The 19121-nt window shown below is 40.5% G+C and overlaps 1 long non-coding RNA gene across 2 annotated transcripts; it reads left to right on the forward strand.

Moving 5' to 3' along the window:
• Positions 1–311: 311 nt before the first annotated feature.
• LOC125018630 lies at positions 312–13293 on the forward strand. Of its 2 annotated transcripts, none has more exons than XR_007113979.1 (4): positions 312–425; positions 686–742; positions 833–907; positions 13237–13275. It is a non-coding gene; the product is annotated as an uncharacterized LOC125018630 (long non-coding RNA). The 2 variants fall into 2 exon arrangements; XR_007113980.1 differs by lacking the exons at positions 312–425; positions 686–742; positions 833–907 and adding exons at positions 12164–12415; positions 12674–12730; positions 12810–12884 and having other exon boundaries at positions 13237–13293.
• The last annotated feature ends 5828 nt before the right edge of the window (positions 13294–19121 follow it).

A 19121-nucleotide genomic window follows, 5' to 3' on the forward strand; every position in this document is an offset into this window, starting at 1 on the left:
GAGGGAGGGAGAAGATGTGACTTTGAGCTGCAGAACAAGAAATTCTTTCTCCAAAATCCAAGGTGATTTCTATAAAGATGAAGTCCTCAAGTTGAGAAGCACCACAGGAAATCTGAACATCAAAACTGTCTCCATGTCTGATCAAGGATTCTACAAATGTAACATCTCTGGAGTTGGAGAATCACCACAGAGCTGGCTGACTGTTGGAGGTGAGACATGTTCATTTTTTCAAAATAAGATTAAAAAAGTACTAATCTTGTACATGCAAAACATTTCCCATCTGTTTAAGTTTTCTTTCATTGATCCAGAAGATCACGGAGGCTCTCTCCCTCCAAGTACACCATGGATCATCATCGCCATCTTGTTGATGCTTCTCTTGTTGGTTGTGGGACGACATCACTTTGGCAGATTTGCCTGTAGCAGAGGTGAAGAACATTACAAGAACTTTACTTGGTGCCCTCACTGGTTTTTCTTTGCTGCTTCGCGATTCTTCCATGTACACAAGAGTAATACTGGAGTTCCTCAAGGTTCTGTACAAGGGCCGAAGCTTTTCATATTCTAAATTCTTCTGTTGGGTGATAATTTTAGGAATCACTGCACAATTTTCCAATTTCAATTAATGTTGTCGGGTTGCTTTAGTCCCATCATCATATTCAAAATACTGTTTTCTTCTTTTTTTTTAAAGATGCCAGTTCACGGTCACAGACAGTACCTGATTCAAGGCCATCAGAGCATCAGACAGGTAGGTTTAAGGTTATAAACAAACTGTAAACAAAAGATATTTAGCAGAAAGGATATTAATATATATCTTTGTTGTTCTGTTTTTTCATAGTCTCTGTAGAGGCCAGTGCACCTGCAGCAAGCCAACCAATGTATGCTACTGTAACAAAGACCAGGAAGAAGAACGGTATTTCCTCTAACCTCATACACCTCAATTAGCAGTTAGCTACTCAGCATTTACATTGTTTGACATGATGATGCTGGCAATAAAAGTCTTGATGCTGGTGTTAACTTTAACTTCCTGGACCATGTAATCCACAGGCTCAGTTCAAATGATTTACACATGGGTGTCCATACGACTTGTATTCAGTTGTTATGCTCATTCTTTATTCAAACTAATGATTGGATGTTAACTGAAGTCTGGCGGTGGCTAGCTTAGCTTAGCATAAATACTGAGGGACACAAGCTAAAAATGACATTAGGTAAAAGACATTAAGCTGATATGTTTCAGCTGACTGTTTCTCTCTGTCAGATGAAGATGGAGCGTCACCCATTTATTACGCTTTGGGCCAGAGTGATTGTCCACAGCCAGGTCAGAATTAACATCATTCATAACATTGTTCTTCCCAAAATTTATACATCATGTATTTTTTCTAACAAAGATACACATGTAGTAAAGAGTAGTTCATTTGTCTTTAAAGCAGCAGAGTCGAGCGTTCCCTCAGTGTCCCCCGTTGACAGTGACGTCTTCTATTCTACAATTCAGGATGTAAGTCAGACACATTCTCTTATCTTCTTGTTGTTACACAGTTGTCCTTCTATCAGACGGTTCTTGCTGTCCACTCATAGTCGAGTTCCTCGTCTTCTTTCAGTGCAGCATCTTCACATCCTATCAAAACTCTGATTAGGATTGTCTTGCCTCCAAGCTCTGATTCTCATGTTATATAAACCTCTGACATTCTGTCATTTAAGTGATTGCGGGGTTCAGAATATTTCCTGTTGAAGCAGTATGGTTATAGAGATTTTAAGTCATATGCTTTGTGTGTTGCAGGTTGCGAAGTGCTGACAGAAAAGAGGCGGATCTACATGAAAACCAGGAAGTAACACAGTTACAGCCTGTATTGTACAAACAGAAAAGAAAAAAACAACAACATACAGGTTGTCGGGTTCATCACGTTTGACAGCGTGTGCATTTTAACCAACGTATCAGAGAGGTTTCGGTTTATTTTCGTCAGCCAGTTTAACCAACTTCTTCCATCAGCCTCATCTGTTCACACAGTTTCTCCCCAGATGAACTCTGCTGCTGCTTCTAAACGTGTTGCGGTTCTCTATGTATCTGAAGGGGTTGTATTGCTTTTTTAGGCTGTGGTCAGTGACAAGACAAAGGTTTCATGTCAGAGAATAAAAGTCATGTGCTAAACGTCAGAGCGTCCATTTGACTCTGTTCCATGGTACAGAATGTTTTCTCACGTGTGTCATGATAACTATAACTATAGCAGAACGTTCCTCTGCTTCGTACAGTCACTTTCACACTGACAGTGATCTTGAGGGTTGTGTCTTTTGAAAACTCAGTGATTTGATCCTCCCACATTCTGACAGGACATTCAGAGACGGATCCATTAGTCTTATTTTTCTTTTTTTTTTTTTTTTAAATGATTTCTGATAACACAAATTTTCATTCAGTTATTTTGTCTCCGCCCCTTCTCCCTTGTGACGAATGAATGTGACAACCTTAGTAGCAACTGAAATGCTCTTACCACTGTAACACAGACTGGCTGGGCCATTCATCCACTTTCTGGAACTGATTGTCCTCTGGAGTGTCACAAGGGACCTGGAGCCTATCCCAGCTGTCCAGCCTGGACAGGTCTCCAGTCTATCTCATGGCTAACGCAGAGAGACAGACAACCATTCAAACTCACACCTAAGGCCAATTTAGAATCACCAATGAACGTGTCTTTGGACGAGGGCAGGAAGCCAGACGTTTGGTGGCATGAAGTCAGGTTTCAGTGCTAGTTGGTGAAGAGAGGAACTCACTCCTGACATGGCCTCCCATATTGTATGCTAAAAACTGTAACATAGCTTTCGAAGAGGACGAAAATTAACTAACAACACAAAAAGGGCATATAATCGTATCAAATAATTTATCATTTGTCTAATACATCTCAAATTTGGGACGTCCCTGTCAGAGTTACACCTGAGTTTATAGAGGAACTAGAGTTGTCACAATTTTAATTTAGTCTTTTTTTATTTTGAGTTTCCTATTTTATTTTGTTAAGTTTCTTGGTTTCCTGTTTTGTGTTACTCCCTGTGTTTTCCTTTGATTGAGTATTGGTTTCTCCGTGAGTGTTCCGCCTTAATTAGCTTCACCTGAAATATTTGGGTCCTTGGACTGAGCTTTCACATAAACTCAGCCTCCTCTTTTAGTGTTCAACTCATTTACAGTCAAGATCCACTGGTGTCAGGCACGAGCAGCGACCTTCCTGATAGTATGTTACTGACAGTTTACGTTCTTCTAGACTGACCTCCATTTTGGTATCATTATGTGTAGGTTATTGCTTTGGCCATGTTTTCACTAAACCAGGAAAAGCGTTTTTAAACTCCTCCAAACCTTCTTAATTTGCTCTCTTTCAAAGATCACTCACAGATTCTCTCTGCATTCACTCTTTGCACCACCCACTGATATTTAACTAACACTCAACAGTTAGACAGGAAGAGATCACTTCTCACTTTATACTTCAGTCAGTCAGCGTCAAGACAAGATGGAGGTCAGAGCTTTCTGCATCGCACTGTGTGAGTACTGACTCCTTTCCAGATTAAAGCTTACATTATTTACAATTAAAAAGCTAGTGTACATGAAAGTCTTTGAACATTATTTAGTGAGTGAAAGTAAATTTAACTGTTTTAACTATAGTATTACTTTTCACCAGCTACAATATGTAATTAGGAAATATGCTGAACATCGTGAGCAGCTGAACGAAGCCTCAAAACTTTTATTGATTCATCTATTTTCTTTGCCTCTTCAGTGACTGTGACAATCCTCCTCTCCTGTGCACAGGATCAGGACGTTGGTGAGCAGATTTCATGTTCGGCTGTTGGAGAAGAGACGCAAAATGTGTCTAAATTAAACTTCTCTGTTTTTCTGCAGCTTTTCTTCGTATCTCTCCAAACAGACTGCAGTTCTTTGAATATGAGTCCATCACTTTGTACTGTGATGGAGTCTTTTACTGTGATGTTGAACATAAGTCGATTGGGGAGACACCTTCGTGTTGCACCACTGATAACAGAACATCAAGAGGACCTAACTGCACCATTAAAAGTGTTTATCAAGATGACTCTGGAAAGTACTGGTGTGAGGAAGGAGAAGAGAGAAGAAACATCATCAACATCAATGTCGCTTGTAAGTTTGCAGTAATTTTGTTATTATCTCAACACGATTTCAAGATAAATTAAATATCATTGTGTTCATCAGATGGTTCTGTGATCCTGGAGAGTCCTGCTCTTCCTGTGATGGAGGGAGAAGATGTGACTATGAGCTGCAGAACAAAAAAAACTTCCTCCAACATCACAGTTGATTTCTATAAAGATGGAGTCCTCAAGTGGAGAAGCTCCACAGGAAACATGACCATCAAAACAGTCTCCATGTCTGATCAAGGATTCTACAAATGTAACATCTCTGGAGTTGAAGAATCACCACAGAGTTGGCTGACTGTTGGAGGTGAGAGACTGCAGTTTTATTTTCAAAGTACATACCTGTGATGTAAGTTCCTGTTATTTATTTATTTTGTTTTTATCTAACTTTACTGTCTTCATCTACAGCATGTTTTCATGAAGAGATGAATCTTACCTCCTCCTGCAAGTGTAATGGTAGGAAGACTTAATCTTAACTACCCTGTCTAGTTGTTAAATCACTAAACAAATTAGCTGGGAACCATCCTGTTGGATACAAGGCCCTTTGAGAGATGGAATATATTGCTTCTTTCTTCTTTAACTTTTATGTAATAAGAGCCATTTTAATAACCACTGTGTATCCTTATGTCTTTTTCTTTCTCTGCAGAAACTCTCAAAGAACATGGTCCCTCCCCAGATCACAGCTGTCACATTTACTCCATCCTAAGGACTGTGTTCACCATCATCATGGTGGTGCTGTTGCTGCTGCTGCTTGGATGTCTTCACTGTGTATTAGTCAGACGTATAAAACATGACTCGGCTTCAACAGAATAGAGCTTTCTGTTAAAGAAAAACATGGTTTGGATGACAACCAACAGGTGAATAAAAGCTAGTTAAGTAGCTGAGATCATGAAGTTAATATTTCATCATACTGTCACATTTCATCTAGAATTAAGCTTGTTGCTGTCAAGCTGCTTTCTATGCTTCTAGTCCGAGAGTTAGACACTGTGACTGTATCAGGAAATGAGCATCTTGCTGAGAAACTTGTGTAACATGTCTGCAAATGTGGTTTTTAAACCTTTCGCTGTGGCCATAAGTAGCCTGACATATGATGTTCAAAATAACCACGACGTCTGAGCGCTTCTTTTAATTGATGTTGGTTTGTAGAAATGTGTGAGCTCTGACAGTGTGTCACCACCATCTGGTGTCTTCATCTGTTTGCAATTTTGGAAAATATAAAGAAAAATAATCTCAGAAATGTACTGTCAACACGCTAGTGTTTACTGTTGTGGTTTTTATTTTATTCCCAATTTCTTTATCTTTTACAATAAAAAAGGTTTTAAACTGAATGGTGCACAGCAGATCATACAGTAATGCAGAAGTGAGAGAAGGGCAGACATAAAACATTTTTGAGAATAACACGTTCACCAAATATGACATATCTGTTAGGGAGTAAGGAGGTGAGGACCCAGGTGCAGGACAATAAAGGTGATGAGGCCAGGGTGCAACAAAAGGTTTTTAATAACTAAAACACTGCTGTTACGCCCGTGAGAGTTGGCCGTATTTCTATCCCCTCGCGATCTGTGTGTGTGTGTGTACTTGTGTGTTTGTATCTTGTGCTAGGTGTATTGTGTACACTCCAGAGGGCGTGTCCTTTCGGTCCGGAGCTAATTGGTGCGAGCCCCCAGCCATCCGTCGTTTGCTAGCTATAAAAGCCGGCCAGCCCGAGAGATGCCGGCAGACACCTTCGACAATTTAGTTTGAACGTAAGACTCACTAGACTTGGTGCACTGTGTGTGTGTGAGAGAGAGTTTTGGGCCAGGGTAAGAGTTGATACTGCTACTGATTTTGTTTTGCACTCACGATTAGTTTCATTGTTTGTTTAGATACACTAGGTATAGAGGTGCTGTTCCCTTGTATTTTTGGTTACGCACACTAGAGCAGCTAGATAGGTTTTGTTTTAGGACCATTTTTGTTTATTATCTCCAGCACATTCACATTAGTTCTTAGACAGAAGGCTCCATATTATTTTCAAGGAGTCCTCTTTTTTTGTTGTTATGTTTCTTTATTTGATATAACAGCACCTGTCGGTCCATTTCTGTTGTCCACAACGCCTTTTTAAATAAATGCTCACCTTTTAAAAATCCTATGCCTGGTTGGGTGTGTGTTATCTCCTCCTTCCTCGTAACTAGCTGGGGTTTGTAACAACTGTGGATTCATAATACAAAAAAAATAAAAAAAATACAAAAGAATCACGAATACAGCAAGGTTGATGGTAACGTGAAACTCATGTCATGGACAAAAACATGACAGGGTAACGAGAAAAGGCATGGACGGAACAAGCAACAATGCAACAGATGACAAAGGGAAGGCGGGGTTATATATACACAAGAGGGCTCAGGAATGACAAGATCAGGGCAATCAGACAGGGAGAAACCAAGCACAAAAGGTGTCAGGGGGCAGAGTTGTTGAGGTGAGGACCCAAATGCAGGACAAATGATGAGGCAGGCAGGGAATCTGGGGGAAAGGGCTATAACAAACAAAAATCAAACAGAAAATGCTGAAGACACGCAGGAAAATACAAAATACCCCCGGGGGGGCTGGGAAGAAGTTGAGCGGCTCCTCAGGAACAGAGACTTGGAACGTAACGGGAGGCGCTGCAAGGGTTTGGGGTGCAGGCAGGGGCGCTTTGGGAACAGAAGCAGAGTTGATGGCGACTCTTGTGGCAGGAACAGGGGTCTACCCAACACCAAACACAAAATCACATGACATTTACGACAGATAACATCACACTGAGCACAAATCACAATATCACAAACAGTTGCATGAGAGGTTGATGAGGTTGTTCAGACATGATTGTGGGGATGAAGCTCTTGGCTAACCATGTCCTCTTGCACATTATTTGTCTATATCAGATACCGGAGGGGAGGAGTGTGAAACATGCCTTGAGAAGTTGTCAGGGGTCATGTGTTATTTTCAGTGCTTTGGGGCTTATGGCAGTGTTGACTAAAGCTGGTAGTAGGAGTGGGGAAGCCACTTATTTTGGAGCATGTGTGGGTGATTTTAAGTAGTCTGTTTTTATTGGTAACAGGATGCATGGTGAAATAACTGGTGGCACAGTACATGATGACTGTTTGAATGTTGTAGTATGGAAGGAGCAGAAGGTGGAGATTGACAGGGGGACCTGTGTGGAGTCTTTGCTGGCAGCATTTGAATTGCTGAAAATGCAGAACTGTGAAAACTACCACCCCCTAGTGTCCACCACAGGAGAACATTATCCAGTCTAGTGCTATTTACATGGCCTAAGACAAAGATGGCAGCCTCTGGGTGCTTCTCAAACATCGTGTTCGTACTCTGGGCTATCATCTCAGCTGATCGGTTTGTGTTAGTGTAACCCAGGTGTCTAACTGGGTTAACTAAGCCGTAAATGTAACCTGACGAGGAAACAGTTGGTTTATTAGTAGTTTCATGTGTTACAATATCTTTCATCTATTTCTTAGTTGCACTTGTAAGCAACACGTTCAACCTGTACTTGAAGGCAGCATTCAAGTTCACCGCATCTAACCAATCAGAAGGCAGCTAGCCTTTTAGCAACCAATGAGCTACATGTTCTGCCTATGGTGTAGGAGTAAGTTTGTACGGAGTACTGTCTGCTTCCTTTCTACTCCGGCCGCAACAGCGAGAAGGCGGGAAATTGCTACACAAAAGCGGCAAGATATTGACTCTAGTAAAACTACCACAAATCATTTCAGTTGATTTTAGCTCCTAGTAGTTTCTTGGTTTACAGTTTATCTCTGTGCTCACGAGGTTGTACAGGTGAACTGTCTGACATTTTGTGAGAGCTGAGAGTCCCCGATGGTGCTCAGCATCTGAACAACATCGGTGAGAGTGATAGGTTCTGTGTTTTTTGATAGCTGTTAGCTGCTGCTAATAATATCCTAAAGGGGTTAGCTGTATGGAGATTTACTGTGGTGAACTGCTGCATTAAGCTTGTTGCTCGGTCAACACTTGGCACCTTAGCCCGCACACTATGCTAAGCTGCACATTTATTAGCTGATTAGCATCGTGTTTATGTTGGTACATGTTGATCAGTCATTTGTGTTAATGTGTGTGATTAAAGGGAATGTTTTGAGATTTATGTTTCTAATACTGAATTGAAGAGGGGAATGAATTGATTGTGCAACACTAATTGTAATGTGAAGGAATTTTCTTCTTTCAGTTGTGAGTAATTTCATGACCCTGATTATAGAAACTCATATTGTAATGAATTAATGAATATATTTTGCTCATGATTTAAATGACAGTTTCAGATGTGTTATTGTTTTGAATTATTACACAGTTGTTCATGAAAAGACACTTGATTTCTAGATTTGAAGTTATCATGCTTCAGTGTAATTCAGGCCAGAATGTTCAAAATGACATTGTCATTATACTTTAGTGTTTTTGTTGTACAGCAATTAGATTATTGACTTAAAGGTCCTGTTGTCAAATTAAACAGGTCAGGTCTTTTAGAGACCTCTAATCTCCATAGGAACATTCAGTCTGTTGGAGAGGATCCAGAGCCTTGGATTGAGTCTTTCAGGATCATTCAGTGAATCATCGATGGCAAGCCTCCCAGAGACAATTGAAGCAGTTTGATTTACTCTTTGTCACCAACTACAACTTGTGGGCAGTGAGTTTGGAGCATTGGGCTAACCAAATGCACAGTTGATGGTATTTTCATTCAACTTTTTCTTTCATTTGCAATAACTTTATCTTCTGATAGTTAATAAACACTAGAGTCTATTAATTATAGCAAGTATACAGCATATAAACCCAAGCTGGAAAAAAAAAAAATGGTTGTAGCTTAAAAATCTTTCTCCAGAAAGTCCTTCCCCTGAGCTTTCATGTTAATTCACCCCATTTTTTTCCCCTTGTAACCCATTAGTGCTCAAAATCTATTGGTGTCAGACTCAAGCAGCTGTCTACCTAACAACATGTTTGTGCATGTCTGTATTCATGAAGCCTTAACTTACCTTGGACGCCATTATGTTTATGGCATGCTTAGCCACTTTTTTAACAACATGCCAACAGGTTTTTAAACTCATTCAAGCCTTCTTAATCACACTTCTGTTCAGCTCTTACTCCAATCACTTCCGTTTTCCTAAAGTTTATGTATTATTTGGTTACATCTTTGGTCAGTATAAGTTGTCTATAAGTTGACTTATACATAACAGTGTCATTTGAAACTAGAGAAGCTACTCTTTCCTTTGAAACAAATCATCACATCACTGGAGTACAACCTAAGCTAGCTAACCTGGGACCCCTAGAGTTGCATTGAAGACAGATTCAGTCTGCCTTCACTATCCACCCACTGATATTTAACTACAACACTGAGGTTATTTCCACCACCTCTGCATCTCAGAAATCAGCCAAACAGGAAGAGACAACTTCTCACTTTACACGTGTTAGATCCAGGAACAGGTATAACAGCTTCTCCGTTTACTATAGGGTTATGGCTTCACGTCTGCGGAGTATTACTCCAACCGAATTCAATGATAGCACTACTCAAGCTGTAGGCAGGGTAACTCGCCTGGCTTCTAACCACCCTTAGTCCTGACGTCTGCCCCGCTTCCTCACGTCCCCCGGAACCGCCAGTCAGGGAGGCGTCCTGCAGCTGGGTCCGAAGTTGAGTCCCGTCAGTTGTGGTGGCTTACCCCTAATGGATCTGTGCACTTGGTACGTGCCAGGTCATAATTTAAAGGCTAGGCTGGAAGCCCTAGGGACATAGAAATAGTTTTAAGTGGAAACGACTAGTGTGACCAATAAGAGCAAGGTGTCGGAGCTACCATTAAGATTGCCTATAGTTTTACTGTCTTGAGTACCAGCAAAAAGGGAGAAATAATCGTCAGCAAAGATTTTTGACCTTTAGAGCCAAATTTTATTTGCAGGTTCAGCAATAGCGGTTTGCAACAGCTCAATTAATTCGATCAAGAATCCGACATTGGTTAACATAAGATATGAATACAATTTAAACCTAAATCATGTAATACCTAATCAGAAATAAACTCTCTTAAGATTCTGTTCTAAAAATCACTTAATCAATAAAAGAATTACTCATGATCCAAGCAGGGGTAATAGGGGTAATATAAAAATGTCCAAAACTGTCCAAAAATCCTTTTTAAAGTAGAACAGGCGTTGAGTGAGCCGCACGGCCGATGCGACCACACCCAACCCTAGTTCCTCTTACTGCCGCGGAGGGAGTTGGTAAAATAGGGAAGTCCTGATGAACGATGATTCTGTCCTTTGGTAAATCCCTTAAATCCTTCTCAAATGTATTCCAATTCGGTCTCCTCGACTCCGTACAAAGTCCAAGAAGTAGTAGAAATCCAAAGTGTGAAAGATAATCCAACTTTATCTGCTAGGCAGGGGGAATCCAGACCAAACTCTTAAAAGCCAAAATAGTACTGCGAGGGAGTTGGCTCAGTCCGCATGCAGCACGGTCTGTGTCCGAGGTGAAGTTCCCGTAGTATATTTCTGAGTTACATCTTTTATACTCTCTAAATCGAGACACATCCTATTTTCCACACATCATTATGACTAACCATCCCCCACCTACTACTTTTATCCAATAAGGGTGTTACCCCCCTGACTCATTAATTAATATTAGGACATTAGTTCTTTTTCTGTACTTTTCCACTAACCATGCGCTTGGACATGTCCTGACTTGCTCTTAGGCCACAAGGTTTCAGTTCCCCTTTTTATCCCCACTGCTGGCCCTCTACATCCTGTTTATCTTATTCTGCTCATGATTTCACAACACTTAGTTACACTGATTCAATTATTATTCATTTTACATCCTGTGTATATTAATTACTTTACTGAAAATCAACATGCTTACTCAAAATCATTTTCAAATCATTGTATTATCTCTACTCATGCTGTTAACTCAAGTTCCGATCATACATTTGGTACCATGTTCTTGTTGGTTGGCTGAGATCTCAACTCACTTGACACACGTCAGTCTGATGTTCAGTCAGTCAGCGTCAAGACAACATGGAGGTCGGAGGTTTCTGCATCGCACTGTGTGAGTACTGACTCATTTCCAGTTTAAAACTGAATGATAAAGATTTAATTTACAATTAAAAAGCTCATGCATTTGGAAGTCTTTCGCCGTCGTTTACGGAGTGCACTCAAATATTATTCTTCACCAGCTATGACATTTAATAGAAAATAAACGTCCTGAACAGCTGTAGCAGGCGACAAAACTTTTATTGTTTCATCTACTTTCTTTTCATCTTCAGTGACTGTGATGATCCTGCTGTGTGCACAGGATCAGGACGTTGGTGAGTAGTTTTTTTTTGGGTTGAAGTACAAAAGAGGCAAAAATGTCTTGAGAGTGTTTAATGTTTAACAGAGTTTCTCTATGACTTTTCTACTTCGTAGACGTTTGTGTGTTGTAGATGTTGTCCATCAGTTCATGGGAGTTCATTGTCGTCTTTTTTTGTGTCAGATGCAGCTTTTCTTCGTATCTCTCCAAACAGACTGCAGTTCTTTGAATATGAGTCGGTGACTTTGTACTGTGATGGAGTCTTTTACTGTGATGTTGAACATAAATCAATTGGGGAGACACCTTCGTGTTGCACTACGGATGAGAGAACATCAAGAGGACCTAACTGCACCATTAAAAATGTTTATCAAGACGATTCTGGAAAGTACTGGTGTGAGGAAGGAGGAGAGAGAAGAAACATCATCAACATCAATGTCACTTGTATGTTTGCATGAAGTCAGTGATATTTTGTGATTATCTCAACATGATTTCAAGATAAATTAAATATGATTGTGTTGTTCAGATGGTTCTGTGATCCTGGAGAGTCCTGCTCTTCCTGTGATGGAGGGAGAAGACGTGACTCTGAACTGTCGAACAAAAAATTCTTCCTCCAACATCCAAGCTGATTTCTATAAAGATGGAGTACTCAAGTGGAGAAGCTCTCAAATCAGTCACCATGTCTGATCAAGGATTCTACAAATGTAACATCTCTGGAGTTGAAGAATCACCACAGAGTTGGCTGCATGTTGAAGGTCAGACATGTTAATTTTTCAAAATAAGATTAATAAAGTATTAATCACGTACCTGTTAACACTCTCAAACAATTCCCATCTCTTTAAGTTTCAGGATTTCCTACCATTGATCCAGAAGATCACAAAGACTGTAGTCCTGCCCCCTCTCTCTCCCAAATTACACCATGGATCATCATTGCCATCTTATTGATGCTTCTCTTGTTGGTAGTGGGACGACATCACTTTCACAGATTTGCATGTAGCAGAGGTGAAGAACATTACATGAACTTTGCTCAATGACCTCACTGGTTTTTCTTTGGTGCATCGCGATTCTTCCATGTACACAAAAGTCATACTGGAGTTCCTCAAGGTTCTGTACTGGGGCCGAAGCTTTTCACATTCTAAATGCTTCTGTTGGGTGATAATTTTAGGAATCACTCCGCAATTTTCCAAATTCAGTCAACTTTCTAGGGTTACTCTGGTGCCATCATCATATTCAAAATACTTTTGTTTGTTGTTTTTACAGATGCTAGTTCACGGTCACAGATAGAACCTGATTCAAGGTCATCAGAGCATCAGACAGGTAGGTTTAAGGTTAGGAACTAACATATTTAGCAGAAATTATGTTAATATATATCTTTATTGTTCTGTCTTTTTTATAGTCTCCGTACAGGCCAGTGCACCTGCAGCAAGCCAACCTATGTATGCTACTGTAACCAAGACCAGGAAGAAGAAGGGTATTTCCTCTAACCTCATACACCACAATTAGCAGTTAGCTACTTAGCATTCACATAGTTTGATATGATGATGCTGGTAATAAAAGTCTTGATGCTGGTGTTAACTTTAACTTCCTGCACAATGTAATCCACAGGTTCAGTTCAAACAGTTTATACATGGGTGTCCGTACAACTTGAGACTAGTATTCAGTTGTTATGCTAATTCTTTATTCAAACCAATAATGGGATGTTAACTGAAGCTTGGCAGTGGTTAGCTTAGCTTAGCATAAATACTGAGGGACACAAGCTAAAAATGAAATCAATTAAACAACATTAAGCTGATATGTTTCAGCTGACTGTTTCTCTCTGTCAGATAAAGATGGAGTGTCAGCCATTTATTACGCTTTGGGCCAAAATGGTGCTCCACAGCAAGGTCAGAATTAAAATCATTAATAACATTGTTCATCCCAATATTTATACATCATGTATTGTTTCTAACAAAGATACACATGTAGTAAAGAGTAGTTCATTTGTCTTTAAAGCAGCAGAGCCCAGCGTTCCCTCAGTGTCCCCCGTTGACAGTGACGTCCACTATTCTATAATTCAGGATGTAAGTCAGATACATTCTTTTATCTTCTTGTTGTTACACAGTCCTTCTATCAGACGGTTCTTGCTGTCCACTCATAATCGAGCTCCTTGTCTTCTGTCAGTGCAGCGTCTACACATCCTATCAAAACTCTGATTAGGATTGTCCTGTCTCCAAGCTCTGATTCTAGTGTTATGTAAACCTCTGACATGGTGTCATTTAAGTGATTGAGGAGTTCAGAATATTTCCTGTTAAAGCAGTATGGATATAGAGATTTTAAGTCGTATGCTTTGTGTGTTGCAGGTTGCTAAGTGCTGACTGAAAAGATGCGGTTCTACATGGAAACCAGGAAGTAACACAGTTACAGCCAGTATTGTACAAAAAAAAAAAAAGGAAAAAAAACAACAACATACAGGTTGTCGAGTTTATTACGTTTGACAGCATGTGCACTTCAACCAACGTATCAGAGAGGTTTCGGTTTATTTTCGTCAGCCAGTTAAACCAAATTGTTCCATCAGCCTCATCTGTTCACACAGTTTCTCCCCAGATGAACTCTGCTGCTGCTTCTAAACGTGCTTCGGTTCTCTATGTATCTGAAGGGGTTGTATTGCTTTTTTAGGCTGTGGTCAGTGACAAGACAAAGGTTTCATGTCAGAGAATAAAAGGCATGTGGTAAACATCAGACCGCCTGTTTGAGTTTGTTCTGTGGTACAAAATGTTTTCTCACGTGTATCATGATAATTATAACTATAGCAGAACGTTCCTCTGCTTCGTACAGTCACTTTCACACTGACAGTGATCTTAAGGGTTGTGTCTTTTGAAAACTCAGTGATTTGATATTCCCACACTCTGACAGGACATTCAGAGACGGATCCATTACTCTAACTTTTTTTTCTGATTAGTGATTACACAAGTTTTCATTCAGTTATTTTGTTTCCACCCATTCTCCCTTGTGACCCATGAATGTGACAACCTTAGTAGCAACTGAAATGCTCTTACCAGTGAGCTCCCCCTCATGGTGAGGAACAGTGTAACACAGACTGGCTGGGCCATTCATTCACTTTCTGGAACTGATTGTCCTCTGGAGTGTCATGAGGGACCTGGAGCCTATCCCAGCTGTCCAGCCTGGACAGGTCTCCAGTCTATCTCATGGCTAACGCAGAGAGACAGACAACCATTCAAACTCACACTTAAGGCCATTTAGAATCACCAATGAACCTGTCTTTGGACGGGGGGAGGAAGCCAGACGTTTGGTGGCATGAAGTCAGGTTTCAGTGCTAGTTGGTGAAGAGAGGAACTCACTCCTGACATGGTCTTCCATATTGTATGATAAAAACTGTTACATAGCTTTCGAAGAGGATGAAAATTAACCAACAACACAAAAAGGGCATGTAATTGTATCAAATTATTTATCATTTGTCTAATACATCTCAAATTTGGGACATCTCTGTCAGAGTTACACCTGAGTTTATAGAGGAACTAGAGTTGTCACAATTTTAATTTAGTCTTTTTTTATTTTGAGTTTCCTATTTTATTTTTTTAAGTTTCCAGTTTTGTGTTACTCCCTGTGTTTTCCTTTGAGTATTGGTTTCTCCGTGTGTGCTCCGCCTTCATTAGCTTCACCGATGCCTTATCTGCCAGGTCTTGCATGGCTGCAACTCTCCACTTGGCTTGCACGCAATTCTTATTGGCTGTATTGGAAGCTGTAAGATATTTCTTCCAAAGAGTTCTGTGATGGAGAAGCAACAAGAAAGGCCAAGCCATTTCCATATGAAGCTGTTGGCTTTTGCCTCCAGTTCCAGGATGGTTGTCCAGGTGATGTGACACAGTTTCAGAGGCCACATAAGGTGTTGGGTGCAAATCGGCAACAACACACCGTGAATTTCCCTGGTAGGAGGGACTGGTTGATCTTGTGAAGACCGTCTTGGTGCATATGGTGCATAAGTATAAGTGGGACCTAATTGATTTTCGAATGAGACATATACAGTCTTTTTTCATATCAGACTCTTAAAGTCCCAACCTATGCACTGAAGTATTTGGGTCCATGGACTGAGCTTTGATATAAATTCAGCCTCCTCTTTTAGTGTTCAACTCATTTACAGTCAAGATCCACTGCTGTCAGGCACAAGCAGCGACCTTCCTGATAGTATGTTACTGACAGTTTACGTTCTTCTAGACTGACCTCCATTTAGGTACTATTATGTGTAGGTTATTGCTTTGGCCATGTTTTCACCAAACCAGGAAAAGTGTTTTTAAACTCCTCCAAACCTTCTTAATTTGCTCTCTTTCAAAGATCACTCACAGATTCTCTCTGCATTCACTCTTTGCACCACCCACTGATATTTAACTAACACTCAACAGTTAGACAGGAAGAGATCACTTCTCACTTTATACTTCAGTCAGTCAGCGTCAAGGCAAGATGGAGGTCAGAGCTTTCTGCATCGCACTGTGTGAGTACTGACTCCTTTCCAGGTTAAAGCTCACTTTATTTACAAATAAAAAGCTCATGCACATGAAAGTCTTTGAACATTATTTAGTGAGTGAAAGTAAATTTAACTGTTTTAACTATAGTATTACTTTTCACCAGCTACAACATGTAATTAGGAAATATGCTGAACATCGTGAGCAGCTGAACGAAACGTCACAACTTTTATTGCTTCATCTATTTTCTTTGCCTCTTCAGTAACTGTGACAATCCTCCTGTCCCGTGCACAGGATCATTATGTTGGTGAGCAGATTTAATTTTGAGCAGTTGGAGAAGAGACGCAAAATGTGTCTAAATTAAATTTCTCTCTCTTTCTTTGTCTCAGATGCAGCTTTTCTTCGTATCTCTCCAAACAGACTGCAGTTCTTTGAATACGAGTCAGTCACTTTTTACTGTGAAGGAGTCTTTTACTGTAAGGTTGAACATAAATCGATTGGGGCGAGGCCCTCATGTTGCACCACTGATGACAGAACATTTAGAGGACCTAACTGCACCATTAAAAGTGTTTATCAAGATGACTCTGGAAAGTACTGGTGTGAGGAAGGAGGAGAGAGAAGTAACATCATCAACATCAATGTCACTTGTATGTTTGCAGTGAGGTAGTGATAGTTTGTGATTATCTCAACATGATTTCAAAATTAATTAAATATGATCATGTTCTTCAGATGGTTCTGTGATCCTGGAGAGTGCTGCTCTTCCTGTGATGGACGGAGAAGATGTGACTCTGAGCTGCAGATCTAGAAAATCTTCCTCCAACCTCACAGCTGATTTTTACAAAGATGGAGTCCTCAAGTTGAGAAGCTCCACAGGAAACATGATCATCAAATCAGTCACCATGTCTGATCAAGGATTCTACAAATGTAACATCTCTGGAGTTGGAGAATCACCACAGAGCTGGTTGTCTGTTAGAGGTGATAGATGTCAATTTCAAGAGAAGTTGAATAAAGTCCATACATATGATGCAAGTTAATTTTATTGTATTTTATCTTTATAATTACTTTATCTGAGGAACTGCTCTGTTGGATACAAGGCCCTTTGAGAGATGGAATAGATTGCTTCTATCTTCTTTAACTTCTGTTTTATCAGAGCCATTTTAATAACCACTGTGTCTCCCAATGTCTTATCCTTTCTCTACAGAAATGCTCACAGAACATACCCCCCCCCCCCCCCCCCCCCCCCCCCCCCCCGATCACAGCTGTCACATTTACTCCATCCTAAGGACTGTGTTCACCATCATCATGGTGGCGCTGTTGTTGCTCCTGCTTGGATGTCTTCACTGTGTAATAGACAGACATATAAAACATGACTCGGCTTCAACAGAATAGAGCTTTCTGTTAAAGAAAAACATTGCTGATGGAAAACAAACAACAGGTGAATAAAAGTTAGTTTAGTAGCTGAGATCATGAAGTTAATATTTCATCATACTGTCACATTTCATCTAGAATTAAGCTTGTTGCTGTCAAGCTGCCTTCTATGCTTCTGGACACAGTGCTAGATACTGTAACTGTATCAGGAAATGAGCATCTTGCTGAGAAACTTGTGTAACATGTCTGCCAGTGTGGTTTGAAAACCTTTCGCTCTAGCCATAACTAGCCTGACATATGATGTTCTCAATAACCACGACATATGAGCGCTTCTATAAATTGATGTTGGTTTGTAGAAACGTGTGAGCTCTGACAGTGTGTCACCACCATATGTTGTCTTCATCTGTTTGCAATTTTGAAAAATATAAAGAAAAATATACTTAGAAATGTACTGTCAACACACTTGTGTTTACTGTGGTGGTTTTTATTTTATTCCCATTTTCTTTATCTTTAACAATAAAAAAGGTTTTATTCTAAATTGAATGGTGCAGGGCAGATGAAAGAGTAATGCAGAAGTGAGGGAAAGGCAGACGTAAAACATTTTTAAGAATAACACGTTCACCAAATATGACATATCTGTCAGGGAGTAAGGAGGTGAGGACCCAGGTGCAGGACAATAAAGGTGATAAGGCCAGGGTGCAACAAAAAGTTTTTAATAACTAAAACACTGCTGTTACGCCCGTGAGAGTTGACCGTATTTCTCTCCCCTCTCGATGTGTGTGTGCGTGTGTGTCTGTTTGTATCTTGTGCTAGGTGTATTGTGTAGTCTCCAGTGAAGAGTCACGAATACAGCAAGGTTGATAGAAATGTGAAACTCATGGCATGGACAAAAACATGACAGGGTAACGAGACAAGGCATGGACACAACCAGCAACAATGCAACAGATGACAAAGGGAAGGCAAGGCTATGTATACACAAGAGGGCTCAGGAATGACAAAACACAAGTGAAACAGATCAGGGCAATCAGACAGGGAGAAACCAATAAGTAATCTACACACAAGGAGTCACAAAGGGTGTCAGGGGAGCAGAGTTGTTGAGGTGAGGACACAAATGCAGGACAAATGATGAGGCAGGCAGGGAATCTCGGGGGAAAGGGCCATAACAAACAAAAATCAAACAGAAAATGCTGAAGACATGCAGGAAAATACAAAAAATTGAAAGAATCATGGATGTGGCATGGAGCAAAAAATGTGGATACAAGGACATGGGATCATGAACATGGGGAATAACATCTGGTGGGTAACAAGGGAAAGATCATCAACAACGGGACAAGGAACAAAGGGAAGGCTGGGCAATATAAACACAAGAGGTCACAGAGATGATAAGACACAGGTGAAACAAATCAGGGCAATGACACCAGGAGAAACCAATTAACAATCAAAGGACACACAGGGAACACAGACAGGAAATCCAGAAGGTAACAAAATAAAACAGGAAACACAACATGACACATACAGACAAAACCACAAGGAGACAAGATGGACAGGAAGTTAAGAAACTTGACGGAGGAGGCATGGAAGGAGGGATCGAAAGTCCAGGGGGGGCTGGGAAGACGTTGAGCGGCTCCTTAGGAACACAGACTTGGAACGGAACGGGAGGCGCTGCAAGGGTTCGGGGAGCAGGCAGGGGCGCTTTGGGAACAGAAGCAGAGTTGATGACGACCCTCGAGGCGGGAACAGGGGTCTACTCAACACCAAACACAAAATCACATATGACATTTACCACATATAACACTGAGCACAAATCACAATATCACAAACAGTTCCATGAGAGGTTGATGAGGTTGTTCAGACATGGTTGTGGGGATGAAGCTCTAAGCTAA

This window comes from Mugil cephalus, chromosome 1 (genome assembly GCF_022458985.1).
Source record: "Mugil cephalus isolate CIBA_MC_2020 chromosome 1, CIBA_Mcephalus_1.1, whole genome shotgun sequence".
Lineage (NCBI taxonomy): Eukaryota > Metazoa > Chordata > Actinopteri > Mugiliformes > Mugilidae > Mugil > Mugil cephalus.